The following is a 24,414-nucleotide window of genomic DNA, read 5'->3' on the forward strand; positions in this document are numbered from 1 at the left end:
AGGGTTAAGCACAGGTTAAAGAGATGTGTATTGTCTCCAGCCAGGACAGTTAGTGAGATTTTGCAAGCCCAGGCAAGTCGTGGGGGTTACAGATAGTGTGACACAAACCCAAGATCCCGGTTGAGGCCGTCCTCGTGTGTGCGGAACTTGGCTATCAGTCTCTGCTCAGCGACTCTGCATTGTCGTGTGTCGTGAAGGCCGCCTTGGGGAACGCTTACCCGAAGATCAGAGGCCGAATGCCCGTGACCGCTGAAATGTTCCCCAACAGGAAGAGAACGCTCTTGCCTGGTGATAGTCAAGCGGTGTTCATTCATCCATTGTCGTAGTGTCTGCATGGTCTCCCCAATGTACCATGCCTCGGGACATCCTTTCCTGAAGTGTATCAGGTAGACAACATTAGCCAAGTTGCAAGTGTATGTACCGTGTACCTGGTGGATGGTGTTCCCACATGAGATGATGGCATCTGTGTCGGTGATCCGGCATGTCTTGCAGAGGTTGCTGTGGCAGGGTTGTGTGGTGTCATGGTCACTGTTCTCCTGAAGGCTGGGTAGTTTGGTGCGGACAATGGTCTGTTTGAGGTTGTGCGGTTGTTTGAAGACAAGAAGTTGGGGTGTGGGGATGGCCTTGGCGAGATGTTCGTCTTCATCAATGACATGTTGAAGGCTCCAGAGAAGATGTCGTAGCTTCTCCGCTCCGGGGAAGTACTGGACGACGAAGGGTACTCTGTCCATCGTATCCCATGTTTGTCTTCTGAGGAGGTCGTTGCGGTTTTTCGCTGTGGTGCGTGGGAACTGTCGATCGATAAGTCGAGCACCATATCCTGTTCTTATGAGGGCATCTTTCAGCGTCTGTTGCGATCTCCCCATCCGAGCAGATCCTGTGTATATGGAGGGCTTGTCCATAGGGGATGCCGTCTTTAACGAGCTTAGGATGGAAGCTGGAGAAGTGGAGCATCGTGAGGTTATATGTGGGCTTGCGGTACAGTGAGGTGCTGAGGTGACCGTCCTTGATGGAGATGCGTGTGTCCAAGAATGCAACCGATTCCGGAGAGTAGTCCATGGTGAGTCTGATGGTGGGATGGAACTTGTTGATGTCATCATAGAGTTGTTTCAGTGATTGTTCACCATGAGTCCAAAGGAAGAAAATGTCATCGATGTATCTAGTGTATAGCATCGGTTGAAGGTCCTGTGCGGTGAAGAGGTCTTGTTCGAACCTGTGCATGAAGATGTTGGCATATTGAGGTGCGAATTTGGTCCCCATGGCTGTTCCATGTATCTGGATGAAGAACTGATTGTTGAAGGTGAAGACATTGTGGTCCAGGATGAAGCGGATGAGTTGTAAAATTGCATCTGGAGATTGGCAGTTGAGAATTTAGCATCATAGAATCCCTACAGTGCAGAAGGAGGCCATTTGACCCATTGAGTCTGCACCAACCACAATCCCAGCCAGGCCCTATTCCCGCAACCCCACATATTTTGATTTGATTTGATTTGATTTATTATTGTCACATGAATTAACATATAGTGAAAAATATTGTTTCTCTCGAGCTTTACAGACAAAGCATACCGTTCATAGAGAAGGAAACGAGAGGGTGCAGAATATAGTGTTACAGTCATAGCTAGGGTGTAGAGAAAGATCAACTTAATGCAAGGTAAGTCCATTCAAAGGTCTGACAGCAGCAGGGAAGAAGCTGTTCTTGAGTCAGTTGGTACGTGACCTCAGACTTTTGTATCTTTTTCCCGATGGAAGAAGGTGGAAGAGAGAATGTCCGGGGTGTGTGGGGTCCTTAATTATGCTGGTCGCTTTGCCGAGATAGTGGGAAGTGTAGACAGAGTCAATGGATGGGAGGCTGGTTTGTGTGATGGATTAGGCTACATTCACGACCTTTTATAGTTCCTTGCGGTCTTGGACAGAGCAGGAGCCATACCAAGCTGTGATACAACCAGAAAGAATGCTTTCTATTTGCATCTGTAAAAGTTGGTGAGAGCCGTAGTTGACATGCCAAATTTCCTTAGTCTTCTGAGAAAGTAGAGGCGTCGGTGGGCTTTCTTAACTATAGTGTCGGCATGGGGGGGCCAGGACAGGTTGTTGGTGATCTGGACACCTAAAAACTTGAAGCTCTCGACCCTTTCTACTTCATCCCCGTTGATGTAGACAGGGGCATGTTCTCCTTTGCACTTCCTGAAGCCGATGACAATCTCCTTCATTCTGTTGATTACCCTGCTAATCCCCCTGACTCTAAGGGGCAATTTAGCATGGCCAATTAACCAGCACATCTTTCAGACTGTGGGAGGAAACTGGAGCACCCGGAGGAAACCCACGCAGACACGGGGAGAACGTGCAGACTCCGCACAGACAGTGATCCCTCCGAAATGTCCTATCTAGTCACGGAGTTTAAGAACAATTAGGGATGGACAATAAATGCTGGCCCTGCCAGAAATGCCCACATCCCAAGAACGAATAATAAATCGTCCAATGTCTCAAGACGTTTCATAAGAATATAGTGAAACTTTCCCACTGTGTCACATGAGGAAATATACAGTCAGATGACCAGAAATCTGGTCAAAAAGGTTTAAAGCACCCCTTAATGGGGAAAAGAGAGGTGAACTATAGAATCCTGACAGTGCAGAAGGAGGCCATTCAGCCCATCGAATCTGCACTGATTCTCTGACAGAGCATCATGCCCAGCCCCGCCCCCTGTTCTATCGCCACGCATTTACCCCGCTAATCGACCTAGTCTGCACAATTTGAGGAAATGTATCATGGCCAATCCACCTGGAGTTTGGGAGGAAACCGGATCACCCGGAGGAAACCCACACAGACACGGGGAGAACATGCAGATTCCACGCAGACAGTAACCCAAGCCGGGAATCGAATCCGGGTCCCCGGCGCTGTGAGGTAGCAGTGCTAACCACTGTGCCACCGTGCCACCAAAGAGCCACAGAGGTGTCGAGGGTTTATGGTCTTGGCAGCTGCAGGCATGGCCGCTAATGGTGGAACGATTAAAATCGAGGGATGCTGACAAAATCCGATGTGGAGGAGTGAACGTAGAATCTTACAGTGCAGAAGGAGGCCATTCGGCCCATTGAGTCTGCACCAGCAACAATCCCACCCTGGCCCTATCCCTGTAACCTCACGTATTTACCCTGCCAATCCCCCTGACAGGGGATCTGGGAATACAGGTACAGAATTCCCTAAAAGTGACGTCACAGGTGGATAGGGTCGGAAAGAGTGCCTTTGGTACATTGGCCTTTATAAATCGGAGTATCGAGTATAAAAGTTGGAGTGTTATGGTAAGGTTATATAAGGCATTGGTGAGGCCGAATTTGGAGTATTGTGTACAGTTTTGGTCACCTAGTTACAGGAAGGATGTAAATAAGATTGAAAGAGTGCAGAGAAGGTTCACAAGGATGTTGCCGGGACTTGAGAAACTGAGTTACGGAGAGAGATTGAATAGTTTGGGACTTTATTCCCTGGAGCGTAGAAGATTGAGGGGAGATTTGATAGAGGTGTATAAGATTTTGATGGGTATAGATAGAGTGAATGCAAGCAGGCTTTTTCCGCTGAGGCTAGGGGAGAAAAAAACCAGAGGGCATGGGTTAAGGGTGAAAGGAGAAAAGTTTAAAGGGAATATTAGGGGGGGCTTCTTCACGCAGAGAGTGGTGGGAGTGTGGAATGAGCTGCCGGATAAAGTGGTAAATGCGGGGTCACTTTTAACATTTAAGAAAAACTTGGACGGGTTCATGGATGAGAGGGGTGTGGAGGGATACAGTCCAAGTGCAGGTCAGTGGGACTAGGCATAAAATGGTTCGGCACAGACAAGAAGGGCCAAAAGGCCTGTTTCTGAGCTGTAATTTTCTATGGTTCTATGGTTCTATGGTTCTATGGACACTAAGAGGCAATTTAGCGTGGCCAATCCACCTATCTTTCGGACTGTAGGAGGAAACCGGAGCACTCGGAGGAAACCCATGCAGACACGGGGAGAACGTGCAAACTCCGCACAGACAGTGATATGAGGCCGGAATTGTACCCCGGTCCCTGACACTGTGAGGCAGCAGTGCCAACCACTGTGCCACCATGCCGCCCTACAGAGTGCAAGTATATCAGAGCGTTGTGTTGAAAGAGAGTATCGAGATGGGAAGCAACCAGGTGGGAGGAACGCTTTATCTTTTAACTCAAACCTTTGCAATGTGTGGCATTGGCTTGATTAAAGGGATAAACTGTAAAGTTAGTAAAAAAAAATTAGTTGGCGCAGCAGCCTAATCCTGCTCACAAACGATGCCATGCTCCCCTGAGCGAAGTCCGACTGATTTACAATGCTAAGTTTCAGAGTGTGCCTTCAAGCTTGGATTACCATTCTCCAATTTTAAACGTCTCAAACTCACTTGACTGCATCTGAAAGTATTCTCAAGCCAATACACGAACATAATATGCTTGAGTAATCTCAATCCTCTCCTTAGAAGGCACAGGAAGTGGAACAAAACTGTCTGTAATTCAGCACGATGTGGCACTGAGCTTGAGAGATTCCTCGGGACACGGGCAATGGCTGTGATGTATTGGAATGTTCTGGAAGCAAGGCGCATCTTCAGCAGCATTACTGAGGAAGTGGAGAGGAAACCTCCACTCACTCAAGATGAATGGATCTGTGAGTTTCACTCCCACTGAGTCTCAGGGTGTCGAGGGCAGGCCTTCCATTGGGAAATTGGAAAATCAGATTTACTTCATCCCAAACTACTGTTCATGAAATTCATTTGATTCCCCTCCAATCTACTTTCTTCTTGATAGAAAAAAGATGTCAAGAATAACTAACCTGCAGGTGTTGGAGATTTGATGGTGGAAACACTTACCAGATTGGACAAAAATCAGAATGAAAACTGGCAGTTAATGATTCAGGCCTGCAGCAGTATGGGGACAAATGAGAAAGATATTAACACTCACATTTATATAGCACTTCTCAACAGATGTCTCCAAGCACTTTACAAGCACTCCCTCAGTACTGACCCTCTGACAGTGCGGCACTCCCTCAGTACTGACCCTCTGACAGTGCGGCACTCCCTCAGCACTGACCCTCTGACAGTGCGGCACTCCCTCAGTACTGACCCTCTGACAGTGCTGCACTCCCTCAGTACTGACCCTCTGACAGTGCAGCACTCCCTCAGTACTGACTCTTTGACAGTGCGGCACTCCCTCAGTACTGATCCTCTGACAGTGCGGCACTCCCTCAGTACTGACTCTTTGACACTGCGGCACTCCCTCAGCACTGACCTTCTGACAGTGCGGCACTCCCTCAGTACTGACCCTCTGACAGTGCAGCACTCCCTCAGTACTGACCCCCTGACAGTGCAGCACTCCCTCAGTACTGACCCTCTGACAGTGCGGCACTCCCTCAACACTGACCCTCTGACAGTGCAGCACTCCCTCAGCATTGAACCTCTGACAGTGCGGCACTCCTTCAGTACTGACCATCTGACAGTGCAGCACTCCCTCAGTACTGACCCTCTGACAGTGCGGCACTCCCTCAACACTGACCCTCTGACAGTGCGGCACTCCCTCAGCATTGAACCTCTGACAGTGCGGCACTCCTTCAGTACTGACCATCTGACAGTGCAGCACTCCCTCAGTACTGACTCTTTGACAGTGCGGCACTCCCTCAGTACTGACCCTCTGACAGTGCGGCACTCCCTCAACACTGACCCTCTGACAGTGCAGCACTCCCTCAGCATTGAACCTCTGACAGTGCGGCACTCCTTCAGTACTGACCATCTGACAGTGCAGCACTCCCTCAGTACTGACCCCCTGACAGTGCAGCACTCCCTCAGTACTGACCCTCTGACAGTGCGGCACTCCCTCAACACTGACCCTCTGACAGTGCAGCACTCCCTCAGCATTGAACCTCTGACAGTGCGGCACTCCTTCAGTACTGACCATCTGACAGTGCAGCACTCCCTCAGTACTGACCCTCTGACAGTGCGGCACTCCCTCAACACTGACCCTCTGACAGTGCGGCACTCCCTCAGCATTGAACCTCTGACAGTGCGGCACTCCTTCAGTACTGACCATCTGACAGTGCAGCACTCCCTCAGTACTGACCCTCTGACAGTGCGGCACTCCCTCAGTACAAACCCTCTGACAGTACTGAAGCATCAGCCTTAATTTAGCTGCTCAAGCCCTCGAGTGAGACTTGAAGCTGAAGAATCAGAGGTGAGTGTTTCAAAAGACTCAGAATGAAGGGACAAGGCGGAAGTATTGATGGAATGATTTGCAAAATCCTTCGAGGTAACTTTAGCTCTGTTCCACAAATGATACTGGGTCAATTGTCGATGTTGTATCTAAGATTTGTTGTAATATGACTTCAAGGGAATCATAGAACCCCTACAGTGCAGAATGAGGCCATTCTGTCCATCGAGTCTGTACCAACAACAATCCCACCCAGGCCCTATCCCCATAATCCCATGTATTTACCCTGCTAATTTCCTAACACCAAGGGGCAATTTAGCCAATCCACCTAGCCTGCACATCTTTGGAATGTTGCAGGAAACCGGAGCACCCGGAGGAAACCCACGCAGACACGGAGAGAACGTGCAGACTCCACACAGAGAGTGACCCGAGGCCGGAATTGAACCCGGGTCCCTGGCACTGTGAGGCAGCAGTGCTGACCACTACGCCACCATGCTGCCCGTTCCTCTGCTGGCAGACCCGAGGATAGGACAACAAGATAACACGAGGACATAATTTTAAAATTTGAGTTGGATGGTTCAGGAATGAAATGGGGAAACAATCCATCACACAAAGCGAGTGGAGATTGGAAAATTTATCCTGCAAGTATCAATGAATGCTGGAGGTCTTTGTTAGGGAAAGTACCAAGCGATGTGGAGATCAGATAGTAGAGCAGACTTCAGCGGGAAAATGGCCTGGACCTCTTTTCCTAGTTTGCGACAAGGCCCAAAGCAGAGGTTTGATAGGATGCTGGTAAGTGTTCAGGATTGGTCCAACCGCATCAATGCTTAAGACTAGGCCAAGGTAACCTGCTGAAACAGTGCCCCCATCAGTCCTGCCTTGGGGACAATCTCTCCCTTTCGGTAAGGATTTGAAGGATATTGAACCAGTGACACTGATAAAGCAACAATACACATCCGATTCAGGATAAAAGCAAATTACTGCGGATGCTGGAATCTGAAACCAAAAAGAGAAAATGCTGGAAAATCTCAGCAGGTCTGGCAAAGACCACATTTGGAATATTGTGTGCAGTTCTGGTCACCTCACTATAAGAAGGATGTGGAAGCGCTGGAAAGAGTGCAGAGGAGATTTACCAGGATGCTGCCTGGTTTGGAGGGTAGGACTTATGAGGAAAGGTTGAGGGAGCTAGGGCTGTTCTCTCTGGAGCGGAGGAGGCTGAGGGGAGACTTAATAGAGGTTTATAAAATGATGAAGGGGATAGATAGAGTGAACGTTCAAAGACTATTTCCTCGGGTGGATGGAGCTATTACAAGGGGACATAACTATAGGGTTCGTGGTGGGAGATATAGGAAGGATATCAGAGGTAGGTTCTTTACGCAGAGAGTGGTTGGGGTGTGGAATGGACTGCCTGCAGTGATAGTGGAGTCAGACACTTTAGGAACATTTAAGCGGTTATTGGGTAGGCACATGGAGCACACCAGGATGATAGGGAGTGGGATAGCTTGATCTTGGTTTCAGATAAAGCTCGGCACAACGTCGTGGGCCGAAGGGCCTGTTCTGTGCTGTACTGTTCTAAGTTCTATGTTCTATCTGTAAAGAGAGAAAAGAGCTGACGTTTCGAGTCCAGGTGACCCTTTGTCAAAGCTTTGACAAAACTTTGACAAAGGGCCATCTGGACTCGAAACGTCAGCTCTTTTCTCTCCTTACAGATGCTGCCAGACCTGCTGAGATTTTCCAGCGTTTTCCCTTTTGCTTTCTGATGGTCTCCGCTCCGACTTGGCTGGAGGACGATGAATGTTGACTCTGTGGGCCGCAGGCACTCCGCGCAAAGTGAAAGGGTTGTTCATGGCAAGCGAATAGATTGTCCATTCTTCACTGGGAGGAGAGTAGACCCATTGTTGACATCAATTCAGAACGGGGTTTTGCAAAACTCAGACATAACTGTCTGGCATTTGGAAATTCAAAACACGCCGGATTCAATTCCAAACCATGGCAGGATCAATCACACAGCCGCGTCTCTCGGGATATTTAGGAAGCAAAGTAATTATAAATTTGATTTCACTCTTAACAGTTTTCCCCTCTTGACTTGCTGTGAGGGAGCTGGCATTTCACCGTTGGCTGCAGCTGGTGACAGTAAGGGAAATGTCACCTCCATGACTGTATTTAATGAAAGGATCAATTTTCTGTAACCAAAGTCAAATTTTGTACTCTTTCCTGGGCACACACTGTAAACGCAAGAAGCACCTCGCAGTGAAGGAAAGTCAGTTTCAGACTCCTTAATCAAAACCAACTCGCTCCATCCAGAACAGAGATTCCCAGTCATTGACTCAGGATGATTGAAGTGTCTTCATGTCAGGAAAGGAAGACACAGGTTGCTGCAGGTTATCATCACTTTCCTCCCCAGGTCCGTGCAGTGTGTCTTCACCGCGGTAACTCTGTTCACCAGAAACTGTCTATTATCCAGCTCACAGTTGCAGCTAAGCAGCCAGGGACAACAAGCCTGGCTTCTGCTCCTGGTACTGTCTCAGTCCAGCAATGTTCCTGCGCAGCATTGGACCCTGCAGCGCAAAGTAACCCGTAAGGGGGTTGGATAAGAATTTACAAGGAGGATACCAAAACTGAAAGTTTATAGTGTGGAGATGCCGGCTGGGGTGGGCACAAGAAGAAGTCTCACAACACCAAGTTAAAGTCCAACAGACTTATTTGGAATCATGAGCTTTCGGAGCACTGCTCCTCCATCAAAGTTTACAACGTCACAGAATAAAACACAAGCGATTTGGCCCATCCCCTCTGTGCTGATGTTCATACTCCACCTGGGTCTCCTCCAATTACATCCACCTCATCTCAGCCTATCAGCTGATTTTCCTATCCCCCGTTCTCTCATGTACTCATTTAGTTTCCTTCTGAAAGCATCTTAACCAGCTGTCTCAACCAACCTACACTAACAAGGGGGAAGAACAGTGGCACAGTGGCTAGCACTGCTGCCTCACAGCGCCAGGGAGCCCAATTTGATTCCCGACTTGGGTCACTGTCTATGCGGAGTCTGTACCTTCTCCCCGTGCCTGCGTGGGTTTCCTCCGGCTGTTCCGGTTTCCTGACACAGTTCGAATGATGTTCCGGCTCGGCGCATTGGGCATGCTAAACTCTGCCTCGGTATACCCGAACAGCAAGAAACTGCAAAGGGTCGTGAATGAAGCCCAATCCATCACGCAAACCAGCCTCCCATCCATTGACTCTGTCTACACTCCCCGCTGCCTCGGCAAAGCAGCCAGCATAATTAACGACCCCACGCACCCCGGACATTCTCTCTTCCACCTTCTTCCGTCGGGGAAAAAGATACAAAAGTCTGAGGTCACGTACCAATTGACTCAAGAACAGCTTCTTCCCTGCTGCCGTCAGACTTTTGAATGGACCTACCTCACATTAAGTTGATCTTTCTCTACACCCTAGTTATAACTGTAACACTACATTCTGCACTCTCTCCTTTCCTTCTCTATGAATGGTATGCTTTGTATAGTGTGCAAGAACAAAGAATAAAGAAAATTACAGCACAGGAACAGGCCCTTCGGCCCTCCAATCCTGCACCGAGGAACCGTACACTTAGCCTGCACTGAGAAACAATACTTTTCACTGTATACTAATACATGTGACAATAATAAATCAAATCAAATCAAAAATCAGACACCAGAGTGTAGTGATTAGGGGATTTTCACAGTAACTTCATTGCAGTGTTAATGTAAGCCTACTTGTGACACTAACAAATTAACTTTAACCTGAAACATTATTGTGGTAAGAGAGTCATAGAGGTTTACAGCATGGAAACAGGCCCTTCGGCCCAACATATCCATTCCGCCCTTTTATTACCACTAAGCTCTTCCCAGTGACCTGCATTTGGCCCATGTCCCTTTATATCCACCTTACCCAGGTTCACCTTCTATCCACTCCATAGGGAAGAACAGGACAGTTTGGGATTTATTATCGGCAAAGAGTGGAAATTGAAGTGTGACGGGATAAATGTGACAGGGTGGCACCATGGCAGAGTGATTAGCACTGCTGCCTCACAGCGCCAGGGACCCGGTTCGATTCCCGGCTTGAGTCACCGTCTGTGCGGAGTCTGCACGTTCTCCCCGTGTCTGCGTGGGTTTCCTCCAGGTGCTCCGGTTTCCTCCCACAGTCCAAAGATGTGCGGGTTAGGTGGATTGGCCATGCTAAATTGTCCCTTAGTGTCCCAGGATGCGTAGACTAGAGGGATCAGTGGGGTAGATATGTGGGATTACAAGGACAGGGCCTGGGTGGGATTGTTGTTGGTGTTGACTTGATGGGCCAAATGGCCTCCTTCTGCACTTTAAGGATTCTATGAAATACTGTGGTCACAGCAGCAATTTGGGAATTCCATCGTGAGTTACTGACCTCACAATTGCCGGACAATGACCATCTCCAACAAGTGACCTCACTCACCTGTCCTGGCCTTGGTGATTCATTTAAGTCCTGGTTTACATCTGCTGAATTATCACTGCGGATGGAGGAGTGTAAGTTCTGTGAAGTGACTGCAGGAATTCATCCAGAATGTGTCTCCACTGATGGCTCTCATTAATCTGCAGAAAATGGAAGATTTGATTTCTGAGGCTGGCCAAACAAAATTGCACTTCACTAGAGGTAATTGTGAGCTGCATAATTTGTATGAATGCACCATTATTAACTTTAATGTTACAGGAGAAACACTCCTTTCAAAACCAGCTGCTAATGGCTGGGGAGACAGAACTGTTCAATTATACTCATGATGTGGAGATGCCGGCGTTGGACTGGGGTAAGCACAGTAAGAAGTCTCACAACTGTTCTGTCTGGAGACAATACACATCTCTTTAACCTGTGTTGAATGCTCCCTCCACCCCACAGGGTCTGTACATTTAAGACCTGGCTGGCTGTAGAGATTTGCATTCTAATCAGTATTCTGTAATTTGATTTCTGTGTCTGTTTGCACTGTTTGAGAACAGATATCCACTCCATCTGACGAAGGAGCTGTGCTCTGAAAGCTTATGGTATTTGCTACCAAATAAACCTGTTGGACTTTAACCTGGTGTTGTGAGACTTCTTACTGCAGTTATACTCATCCAGACCTCCGGGCCAAGACATTCTGGAATGGTCATCATCTTTGCCCTGCCCATCCCAATGCCCATTTCTCACCATCCCGACCCTAAAGATAAAAGGGAATGTCAAGCCAGAATGGAATTTGATTCAAGTCTTTTTTTCTTCCCCCTTTTACTGAACTCCGGAGGTTTTCCATATTCTCCAAAGATATTCCATAGAATCCCTGCAGCACAGAAGGAGGCCATTTGGCCCATCAAGCCTGCACTGACAACAATCCCACCCAGGCCCTATTCCCGTAACCCCACATATTTACCCAAAGGGCTGACACTAACACTAAGGGGCAATTTATCATGGCCAATTCACCTAACCCACACCCGTCCAAAGATGCACAGGTTAGGTGGATTGGTCATGCTAAATTGCCCCTTAATGTCAGGGGAACTAGCGAGGCCCCATCCACCCCGGCCCCATCCTGACAACTCCACATATTTACCCTGCTAGTCCCCCTGACACTAAGGGGCAATTTAGCACGGCCTATCAACCTAACCTGCACATCTTTAGACTGTGGGGGGGAAACTGGAGCACCCGGGGGAAACCCACGCAGACACGAGGAGAATGTGCAAACTCCACACAGACAGTGACCCAAGCTGGGAATCGAACCCAGGTCTCTGGTGCTGTGAGGCAACAGTGCTAACCAGTGCATCACCATGCCAATCCAACATGATGTGGAGATGCCGGTGTTGGACTGGGGTGGGCACAGTAAGAAGTCTCACAACACCAGGTTTAGTCCAATAGGTTTATTTGGAATCACGGAGCGCTGCTCCTTCACCTGATGAAGGAGCAATGCACTGCAAGCTTGTGATTCCAAATAAACCTGTTGGACTTTAACTTCAATATGACTTCCCTGTTTTTGTAATCTGTGCCTCGATTGATAAAGACAAGTGTCCCATATGCCTTTCTCACCACCCTGCTAACACGCCCTTCTGCTTTCAAACACACCAAGGTCCCTTTGTTCCTCAAAACTTCCAACGTCCCCAACCTCACAGGGAGTCAGAGTAGTCTTAACACTTGGCATAGCTGCTGAGGCCAGACATAAAAGATATCAAATAGGGAGGAGAAGCAAGGAGGATAGCAGAGCTCGGGTTAATTTAATGTGAAGTGCAGGGACCCAGGCATTTTACCACCACAGGTTAACGGATTTCAGTTTTCATGTCCTGGGGTGCAGGGTGGCTTCACCCTGATGAGGCCAACACTGATGGTTACAAACTAGAATACAAATTTGATTTGATTTATTATTGTCACATGTATTAACATACAGTGAAAAGTATTGTTTCTTGCGCACTATACAGACAAAGCATACCATACATAGAGAAGGAAAGGAGAGAGTGCAGAATGTAGTGTTACAGTCATAGCTAGGGTGTAGAAAAAGATCAACTTAATGCGAGGTAGGTCCATTCGAAAGTCTGACGGCAGCAGGGAAGAAGCTGTTCTTGAGTCGGTTGACACGTGACCTCAGACTTTTGTATCTTTTTTCCAATGGAAGAAGGTGGAAGAGAGAATGTCCGGGGTGCGTGGGGTTCCTTAATTATGCTGGTTGCTCTGCTGAAGCAGCAGAAAGTGTAGACAGAGTCAATGGATGGGAGGCTGGTTTGCGTGATGGATTGGGCAACATTCATGACTTTTTAAATTCCTTGCGGTCTTGGGCAGAGCAGGAGCCATACCAAGCTGTGATACAACCAGAAAGAATGCTTTCTATGGTGCATCTGTAAAAGTTGGTGAGAGTTGTAGCTGACATGCCAAATTTCCTTAGTCTTCTGAGAAAGTGGAGACGTTGGTGGGCTTTCTTAACTATAGTGTCGGCATGGGGGACCAGGACAGATTGTTGGTGATCTGGACACCTAAAAACTTGAAGCTCTCGACCATTTCTACATCGTCCCCATTAATATAGACAGGGGCATGTTCTCCTTTACGCTTCCTGAAGTCAATGACAATCTCCTTCATTTTGTTGACATTGAGGGAGAGATTATTGTTGCTGCACCAGTTCACCAGATTCTCTATCTCATTCCTGTACTCTGTTTCGTCATTGTTTGAGATCCGATCCACTACGGTGGTGTCGTCAGCAAACTTGAAAATTGAATTGGAGGGGAATTTGGCCGCACTGTCATATGTGTATAAGGAGTTTAGTAGGGGGCTGAGAACACAGCCTTCTGGGGCAAATCCCAATAACAGATTTTTGCCCCATGGTTTCTGTCAAGCACGACTGGCCTTACACGGATCTGTGATGCGTGAATCGATTATTTGATAGAGGTGTTGAATGTTACAAGGGCTCCGGGACAGAGTATGCAGGTCAAGGCTGTTCCCATTGCCGGAGAGATGGTAAACTGGAGGACAGCGATTTAAGGTGATTAGCCAAAGTAGCCACGATGGCATGAAGAAAACTTCATTCATATAGCGAGTTGTTAGGAACGCACTGCACTGTCTGAGAGTGTGGTGGAGACAGATTCACACAGCGAGTGGTTAGGATCTGGAATGCACTGTCTGAGAGTGTGGTGGAGACAGATTCACACAGAGAGTGGTTAGGATCTGGAATGCACTGTCTGAGAGTGTGGTGGAGACAGATTCAACTGGGGCTTTCAATGGAGATTCAGATCATTATCTGCAGAGTAAGGATATACGTGGTGATGGGGAGAAAGAAGGCGGTTGTGTCAAAGTGAGTTGTTCGTGAAGAGAACCTGTGCTGACATGATGGGCTGAAGAGTCTCCTTTTGTTCTGTAAACATTCTACAACTCTTTGATATTAAATTCACTGAGTGGATGGCATCGTTCCTTGTCAAAGTGCATTTTAAACTGCTGGCGTACAAATTGTATTTTCAAAGTTTTCAGATGGTACCGCATGGTCGGTAGTTGCATAAGGTTAAATCTCACAGGATCCAGGGTGAGGTATCTAAATGGATACAAAATTGGCTTCTTGACAGAAGCCAGAGGGTGGTTGTAGAAGGTTGATTTTCAAACTGGAGGCCTGTGACCAGCGGTGTGCCTCAGGGATCAGTGCTGGGCCCACTGTTATTTGTCATTTATATTAATGATTTGGATGAGAATATAGGGGGCATGGTTAGTAAGTTTGCAGATGACACCAAGATTGGTGGCATAGTGGACGGTGAAGAAAGTTATCTCCGATTGCAACGGGACCTTGGTCAATTGGGCCAGTGGGCTGATGAATGGCAAATGGAGTTTAATTTAGACAAATACGAGGTGGTGCATTTTGGTAGATTGAACCAGGGCAGGATTTAGAACATAGAACATAGAACAGTACAGCACAGAACAGGCCCTTCAACCCACGATGTTGTGCCGAGCTTTATCTGAAACCAAGATCAAGCTATCCCACTCCCTATCATCCTGGTGTGCTCCATGTGCCTATCCAATAACCGCTTAAATGTTCCTAAAGTGTCTGACTCCACTATCACTGCAGGCAGTCCATTCCACACCCCAACCACTCTCTGCGTAAAGAACCTACCTCTGATTTCCTTCCTGTATCTCCCACCACGAACCCTATAGTTATGCCCCCTTGTAATAGCTCCATCCACCCGAGGAAATAGTCTTTGAACGTTCACTCTATCTATCCCCTTCATCATTTTATAAACCTCTATTAAGTCTCCCCTCAGCCTCCTCCGCTCCAGAGAGAACAGCCCTAGCTCCCGCAGCTTTTCCTCATAAGACCTACCCTCCAAACCAGGCAGCATCCTGGTAAATCTCCTCTGCACTCTTTCCAGAGCTTCCACATCCTTCCTATAGTGAGGTGACCAGAACTGCACACAATACTCCAAATGTGGTCTCACCAAGGTCCTGTACAGTTGCAGCATAACCCCACGGCTCTTAAACTCCAACCCCCTGTTAATAAAAGCTAACACACTATAGGCCTTCTTCACAGCTCTATCCACTTGAGTGGCAAACTGCTCAGTTAATGGTAGGGTGTTGGGGAGAGTTACAGAACAAAGAGATCTAGGGGTACATGTTCATAGCTCCTTGAAAGTGGAGTCACAGGTGGACAGAGTGGTGAAGAAGGCATTTGGCATGCTTGGTTTCATCGGTCAGAACTTTGAATACAGGAGTTGGGACATCTTGTTGAAGTTGTACAAGACATTGGTAAGGCCACACATGCATACAGTTCTGGTCGCCCTGTTATAGAAAGGATATTATTAAACTAGAAAGAGTGCAGAAAAGATTTACTAGGATGCTACCGGGACTTGATGGTTTGAATTATGAGGAGAGGCTGGATAGACTGGGACTTTTTTCTCTGGAGCGTAGAAGGCTGAGGGGTGATCTTATAGAGGTCTATAAAATAATGAAGGGCACAGATCAGCTAGATAGTCAATATCTTTTCCCGAAGGTACGTGAGTCTAAAACTAGAGGGCATAGGTTTAAGGTGAGAGGGGAGAGATACAAAAGTGTCCAGAGGGGCAATTGTTTTACACACAGGGTGGTGAGTGTCTGGAACAAGATGCCAGAGGTAGTAGTAGAGGCGGGTACAATTTTATCTTTTAAAAGCATTTAGAGAGTTACATGGGTAAGTTGGGTATAGAGGGTGGCATGGACAAGTTGGGCCGAAGGGCCTGTTTCCATGCGGTAAACCTCTATGACTCTCTGACTCTATGACATTTAAGTGCATTATCAGTTATACCTGTACCTGGTGTTTGATGTGGATTTCTTCATCTTAAACCTCACATTACACCATGGGCTATAACAACCTCATTTTAACATTCTCACCTTTGTTTGCAATCCCCCCACTCCCCCCTCACCTGCCCCTCCCCCATTGGCCTCACCCCTCCCATCTCTGTTACCTCAAAGAGAACAAAGAACAAAGAACAATACAGCACAGGAACAGGCCCTTCGGCCCTCCAAGCCTGCGCCGCTCCCCGGTCCAGGATTGAATCCTGAATCCAGGATCCCCGCCCAATTTTCCAGCCTATCTACATACCAATATCCTATCCACCGAGCTGTCCCTCACAGCTATGATGCTTTGTTCATTACAACCTATTAACTTACCCCCACCCCCCCATTCCAGACCATGTGATCTCCAGGGAGAGGCGAAAACCCAGAGTGAAAAACCCCAGGGCCAATATGGGGAAAAAAAAAAAATCTGGGAAATTCCTCTCCGACCCCCTGAGGCGATCGAAACGAGTCCAGGAGATCACAATGGCCCCGATCGGAAAATGCTTCCCAACCCTAGTCATTTCCACTTCCACGAACACCATATGAATTCCCTGCCCCCGAGACAGGTTCCCAACTATCCGCAGTCTCACTCTGTACTGGCACCAGCAAGATGATCGTAGAATGAAGCCTTGAAACGAGAAACCAGGAACAATTAGCCCGCGCCGCTCCCTGGTCCAAACTAGACCACTCTTTTGTATCCCTCCATTCCCACTCCGTTCATATAGCTGTCTAGATAAGTCTCCTCCAGCCCCAACTGCGTCTAATTCTCACCCCTTGGGCAACCTGGAAGTGAACCTCTCCACCATTAGCAGAGACGCAAGAGGCTCCAGTCTTTCGAATTTCCTCCCTAGACCTCACCGCCTCGCTACCACTCGCTCCTCTAAGACATTGGCCAAAATCTAACTCTTTGACCAAGGTCACCAGCCATGATGCTGCTTAAAGTTAATGCCAAGAACGCAGATGGGAGACTGCATGTACTTACAGCCTCCAACCACAAAGCAGTGCTGTGGAGCAGCAAAAAGCCTCCATTGTCTTGGTCAAAAACCATGGGAGTGAAAGGAGGCCATTCAACCCCTCAAGCCCATTCTGGTTGTACCTCAATTCTGTTTGCACCATCAGGTGTTAGTCTCTGGATGTAAGAGAAGTGGTGGTGAAGTGTCACTAGACTGGTAAACCGGAGACCTAGGCTCATGCTCTGGGGACTCTGGTTCAAATCCCACCACAACATGGGACCATAAGACATAGGAGCAGAATTAGGTCACTTGGCCTCTTGAGTCTGCTCTGCCATTCAATCATGGCTGATATTTTTCTCACCCCCATTCTCCTGCCTTTTCCCCATAACTCCTGATCCCCTTATTAATCAACGACACTCAATGACCTGGCCTCCACAGCCTTCTGTGGCAAAGAGTTCCACAGATTCACCACTCTCTGGCTGAAGAAATTCCTCCTCATCTCTGTTTTAAAGGATCGTCCCTTTAGCCTGAGGTTGTGCCCTCTGGTTCTAGTTTTTCCTACTAGTGGAAACATCTTCTCCACATCCACTCTATCCAGGCCTCGCAGTATCCTGTAAGTTTCAATAAGATCCCCCCTCATCCTTCTAAACTCCAACGAGTACAGACCCAGAGTCCTCAACCGTTCCTCATACGACAAGCTCTTCATTCCAGGGATCATTCTTGTGAACCTCCTCTGGACCCTTTCCAAGGCCAGCACATCCTTCCTTAGATACGGGGCCCAAAATGGCTCACAATTCCCCAAATGGGCAGATGGTGAAATTGATGCTGATGACCATGAAACCATTGTTGATTGTTGCAAAAACCCGTCTGGTTCACTGAAGCCCTTTAGGGAAGGAAATCTACCACACTTACCTGGTCTGGTCTACATGTGACTCCAGAGCCACTGCAATGTAGTTGACTCTTAACTGTCCTCTGAAATGGCCCAGCAAGCCACTCAGTTCAAGGGCAACTCGAAATGGGCATCACCCACAACCCACAAAAGAATTACACTAGTGGGTGTAATCAACAGGCCAGAATCGAGAAGAAATTTGCAAAAGAAAATTACAAAGAGGTGCAAAAAAGCTGTCAATGGACTTGTAATCCAGAGACCCAGGGTATTGCTCTGGGGACCCGGGTTCGAATCCCGTCACAGCCAATGGAATTTGAATTCGATTAAAAAATCTGGAATTAAGAATCTGCTGAGGACCATGAAACCATTGTCAATTGTTGGAAAAACTCATCTGGTTCACTAAGGTCCTTTAGGGAAGGAAATCTGCCGTCCTTACCCGGTCCGGCCTACATGTGACTCCAGAGCCACAGCAATGTGGTTGACTTTTAACTGCCCTCTGAAATGGCTGAGTGACTTCACTCAGTTCCAGAGGAATTAGAGATGGGTAACAAATGCCCACATCCCACAAATTAATAAATAAACAAAGCTGCTCAGATCTGGAATGTTGGACAGTCGGGTGGAGGCAGGATTCCATCGAGGATTTCAGAAAGGAATGGGATAAGCTCCTGGAGAGGTAAAGGGCGGAATTCTCCCAAAATAATTCTAAGTGTGGAATTTGTGGGAAAACTGGAGTAATTCGCGTTGTTTTTTCCCAATGGGAGGTCAGACTAGAATCTCCCACACTCTGTGCACTGCAGAGGCCTCCCAGTGTGAATCTCATTACATTTCAGGGGACGGGGCCCATTCCTGCTCGGGGGACTGAAACCAGCGGAACTCTGCACATGTGCAGTGGCCCCACATTGTCAGCCTCTGTTTGTGGCCAGCTCAATTGCTGGCTGACCCCGCAGTGCTGCCCCCCCCCCAAGCCTCCCACGGCCCAATCGCGGCCCCCCCGGACCATTCCTGGGCCAGCCTCAACACCCCCCACCCGGCCCCGATCTTCAGCAACCCCCGCACCCGCAGTGCCAATGCCCCCCATCCCCCCCTCGGCATATACCCCCCCCACCTCCCCCCAGGAGGCACCCCCCCAACCCACTTCAATCTCCAGCCCCCCTCCAAAATAGATTAACCCCCCCTCCCTCCGCAGTCCCAGTTGCCTGCTTCCCTTTTGCCCCAATCGATCCTCGTGCAGAGTGGCAGCAGGACCCCCCCACCCCCCCTGATTGCCCCCAAGTCCCGCCCTCACCAGGCCATGCCCCCTGTAGACCACATCCCCATTGGCAGTGCCAAGGGGCCTCCTGGGCATGGGCACTTTGCCCCTTGGGTATTGCCAGGGGGCCCAGGCTGGCAGTGCCAGGGTGCCGATGCCCAAGGAGCACCACCCCCCTGCTGCCCGACCCCTGGGGGCCCCCGATATTCCCCCCCCTTCACTCCAGCAGGGTCCCCCGCTAGTTCCCCGAAAGTGGGAGGTAGTCTGAATCCCTCTGGAGTGAAACACTCCTGGCAGGGTGGGGAGATACCGGCGGGCCCAGAGGATTCAGTCCCAGGCCCGCTAATTACATTAAAATAACATTAAAATAAGCTGTCCAGTACTTATCTGGTGTTCCCGCCGGTTCCCAGATGGTGTCAGATTCCAGGAATCAGTTGGTGCCGGAAATCCGGCACTGGAAGATGCGTGCGCGGCGGGAACGGATGCTCGAATCCCGCGCATGCCCGGGTGCAAGATTCTCCCACCACGCTGCACTCGAAAATTAGCATGATGGGGTGGGACAATCACCCTCAGAGGTTTAAGGGTTGATGGGTATGGACAGGGCAGGGGAATGGGCTGAACTGCTCCTACAGAAAGCTAGCAAGGAGTGAATGAGGCTGAATGGCCTCCATCTGTGTAATCATTCTGTCGTCCGAGATACCAAAATTTATGATTTGTTTTGTCTCATCCAATATTTAGTCATACACTTTTTTTTGCTCAATTTCTCAGACCTATCAAACATCGCCCTTAGGCTTCGATTTTTCCCATCCTGTCATCCATCACCTTGACAGAGGCACCACTCTCTGTTAGCAGTCTTCCCAACTCACCTGAGAAGTGATCGAGGGAAGCACCATCCACCCGTCAAGGTCAGGACTAAACTGTTTCAACAATTTAGCCGAATTAAAATTGTTCCTGAAGGCGGGGATGTGGTCTGAGTGCTTAGACATTACCTCAGGATCAGCGGAATAGATGGAGATAATGGATCCCAGTGGGAGGATGGCCAGGGCTCAAACTGGTCGTTGGAAACATTCATTTTGTCAGCTGCAGGGCAACTGGTCAATCAATTAGTATAGAATCTTGTTGAAAAAAGACACATGTTGCCGAAGTTTTTCATTTTGCACTCATCAGGATGAACACAAGGGGCAGAATTTTCCCGTCCCGCCCACCACGGGAATCATAGCGGATGCGGTCAAAAATTCGGCAGATCGTGCAAAAGTCCATTGACCTCGGGCGGGAGTTTCTGGTATTGGGGAGAGCGCGGCCAGAATATCGCGCCCAGGAACGCCGAAAATTTCAAACAATCACAACAATTGACACTACAGAGGAAAAGGTTGCTGATCGTTTGGCAAGTTTGACTCTGATTGGCCAAGGGGTTGCCCTGGAGAGAGCAACGGAGGAACCAGCGACTCCCCAAGCTCTCGGGCAATTCAAAAAAGGTGCAAGGCTTGAACATATTCCTTTTATTTGCAGGAGACCAGCTTGCCCTGTATCGATGCGTGTCATTTTTATACCAAGCATAAATGAGGTTTATTGTGAAGTCAACTGATTATCTTAAATGTGTTGTTCGTGTAGCTGTTAGGACACTCAGGATTGTCCAGCCACCTGAGGAAGGAGCAGCGCTCCGAAAGCTAGCGTGGTTTTTGCTACCAAATAAACCTGTTGGACTTTAACCTGGTGTTGTTAAACTTCTTACTCAAGGATAGAGTCATAGAGGTTCACAGCATGGAAACAGGCCCTTCAGCCCAATTTGTCCATGCCGTCCTTTTTTTTGAAAAAACCCTAAGCTAATCCCAATTGCCCGCATTTGGTCCATATCCCTCTATACCCATCGTACCCATGTAACTATCTAAATGTTTTTTAAAAGACAAAATTGTACCCGCCTCGACTACTACCTCTGGCAGCTTATTCCAGACACTCACCACCCTCTGAGTGAAAAAATTGCCCCTCTGGACACTTTTGTCTCTCTCCCCTCCCACCTTAAACCTATGCCCTCTAATTTTAGATATATTGATAAATTGTTGATGCAGTAAGGTGGGTTATGATAAATAATCAGGACATTCACCTATCTAATTAACCTGGCTTTGTGAGTGGAAAATCATGTCTCACAAATTTGATTGAGTTTTTTGAAGGAGTAACTAAGAAGGTAGATGAGGGCAGTGCAGTTGATGTTGTCTACATGGGCTTTAGCAAGGTCTTTGACAAGGTACTGCATGGTAGGTGGTTGCATAAGGTTAAATCTCACGGGATCCAGGGTGAGGTATCTAAATGGATATAAAATTGGCTTGATCACAGAAACCAGAGGGTGGTTGTAGAGGGTTGTTTTTCAAACTGGAGGCCTGTGACCAGCGGTGTGCCTCAAGGATCAGTGCTGGGTCCACTGTTATTTGTCATTTATATTAATGATTTGGATGAGAATATAGGGGGCATGGTTAGTAAGTTTGCAGATGACACCAAGATTAGTGGCATAGTGGACAGTGAAGAAGATTATCTCAGATCTTGATCAATTGGGCCAGTGGGCTGGCGAATGGCAGATGGAGTTTAATTTAGATAAATGCGGGGTGATGCATTTTGGTAGATTGAACCAGGGCAGGATTTACTCAGTTAATGGTGGGGCGTTGGGGAGAGTTACAGAACAAAGAGATCTAGGGGTACAGGTTCATAACTCCTTGAAAGTGGAGTCACAGGTGGACAGAGTGGTGAAGACGGCATTCAGCATGCTTAGTTTCATTGGTCAGAACATTGAATACAGGAGTTGGGGCGTCTTGTAGAAGTTGTACAAGACATTGGTAAGGCCACACTTGGAATACTGTGGACAGTTCTGGTCACCCTATTATAGAAAGGATATTATTAAATTAGAAAGAGTGCAGAAAAGATTTATTAGGATGCTACCGGGACTTGATGGTTTGAGTTATAAGGAGAGGCTGGATAGACTGGGACTTTTTTCTCTGGAGCGTAGGAGGCTGAGGGGTGATCTTATGGAGGTCTATAAAATAATGAGGGGCACAGATCAGCTAGATAGTCAACATCTTTTCCCAAAGGTACGGGTGTCTAAAACTAGAGGGCATAGGTTTAAGGTGAGAGGGGAGAAATACAAAGGGTCCAGAGGGGCAATTTTTTCACACAGAGGGAGGTGAGTGTCTGGAACAAGCTACCAGAGGTAGTAGTAGAGGCGGGTACAATTTTGTCGTTTAAAAAGCATTTAGACAGTTACATGGGTACGATGGGTATAGAGGAATATGGGGCAAATGCGGGCAATTGGGACTAGCTTAGGGGTTTAAAAAAAAGGGGGGGCATGGACAAGTTGGGCCAAAGGGCCTGTTTCCATTCTGTAAACCTCTCTGACTCTAATTCTCAGACTCTGATGGACTTACTTTCTGGCAATCTTCACATTTGTTTCGGATGTTGAGGAAGTGTAGCAATTTTTATTTCCCTGAATGTGTTTCTTGGGTTACTTATGAATAATTTAATGCAGTGTGAAGAAAAGTCAATATAATATTGTCAATTCTCTGCCGAAACTGCAACCACTAAGCTCCCAGAGAAATTATTGACGGTTTAGGATTGACGTGAGTTCATCAGGGGTGTTTCCTGCACCTGAATAATTAACTACATTTACTGCCCTCGCTGGAAAGGATTAAAAACTGCCCCCACTTTGCTCACTAACCAGAATTCCCATCTCTCTGAGTCTGAAGGTTGTGGGATTAATCCTCCTCGAGTAATGTGAATTATCATTCTTCAACACACCGTCTCTCAGTTGTGACTTTGAGCTCAGGTTGCCAGGCAGAATCTCCAGGTTGAATTTCACCATTTCATAAGTTGATAAGATATAGGAGCAGAATTAGGCCAATCGGCCCATCGAATCCACTCCGCCATTCGATCATGGCTGACATGCTCCTCGTCCCCATTTTCCTGCCTTCTCCTCATAACCCTTCAACTCATTACCAATTAAAAATCTGTCTAACTCCTCCTTAAATTTACTCACTGTCCCAGCATCCACTGCACTTTGGGGTAGCGAATTCCACAGATTCACAACCCTTTGGGAGAAGTAGTTTCTCCTCAACTCTGTTTTAAATTTACTACCCCTTATCCTAAGACTATGACCTCTTGTCCTAGAATGCCCCACAAGAGGAAGCATCCGCTCCATGTCTACTTTATCCATACCTTTTACCATCTTGTCACCCTCAATTTGACCTCCCCTCATTCTTCTAAATTCCAGAGAGTATCGGCCTAAACCGTTCAATCTCCCTTCATACGACAAACCCCTCATCTCTGGAATCAATCCAGTGAACCTCCTCTGAACTGCCTCCAATGTCACTACATCTTCCCTCAAATAAGGGGACTAAAACTGTGCACATTTCCCTCGGTTTTCTTGCACCCCCTGCCAACACCACAGCGGGTGACTGCAGGAGCTGGCAAGTGAAGTTCAAACTCATTGCTTTTTAAAAATTCTCCTCCGCGTTTTCAGATCCCTCCATGACCTCATCATTTCCTACCTCTGTCATCACCACCTCCCACCCAACCCCCACAACCTTCCAAGATGTCTCCACTGCTCTCATTCAGACCTCTTGCACACGCTCGATTTCAGTTCCTCCACCAGTGGCGGCCATGCCCCCCAGATGCCAAGGTCCGAGGCTCTGGAATCTGCTCCATAAACCTCTCTGATTTGTTATTTCCCCTTAAGGCTCTCTGGCACAGTGGTTATCATAGAAAGAAATCATAGAAACCCTACAGTGCAAGAAGGAGGCCATTCGGCCCATCGAGTCTGCACCGACCACAATCCCACCCAGGCCCTACCCCCACATATTTTACCCGCTAATCCCTCTAACCTATGCATCCCAGGACTCGAAGGGGCAATTTTTTTTTTAACCTGGCCAATCAACCTAACTCGCACATCTTTGGACTGTGGGAGGAAACCGGAGCACCCGGAGGAAACCCACGCAGACACGAGGAGAATGTGCAAACTCCACACAGACAGTGACCCGAGCCAGGAATCGAACCCGGGACCCTGGAGCTGTGAAGCAGCAGTGCTAATCACTGTGCTACCGTGCCGCTACTGTGCACTGCTGCCTCACAGCACTAGGGACCCATGTTCGATTCCCGGCTTGGGTCACTGTCTGTGCAGAGTCTGCACGTTTTCCCCCGTGTCTGCGTGGGTTTCCTCCGGGTGCTCCAGTTTCCTCCCACAGTCTGAAAGATGTGCTGGTTAGGTGCATTGGCCATGCTAAATTCTCCCTCAGTGTACCCGAACAGGTGCTGGAGTGTGGCGACTAGGGGATTTTCACAGTAACTTCATTGCAGTGTTAATGTAAGCCTTA

This window comes from Mustelus asterias, chromosome 6, assembly GCF_964213995.1.
Source record: "Mustelus asterias chromosome 6, sMusAst1.hap1.1, whole genome shotgun sequence".
Taxonomy (NCBI): domain Eukaryota; kingdom Metazoa; phylum Chordata; class Chondrichthyes; order Carcharhiniformes; family Triakidae; genus Mustelus; species Mustelus asterias.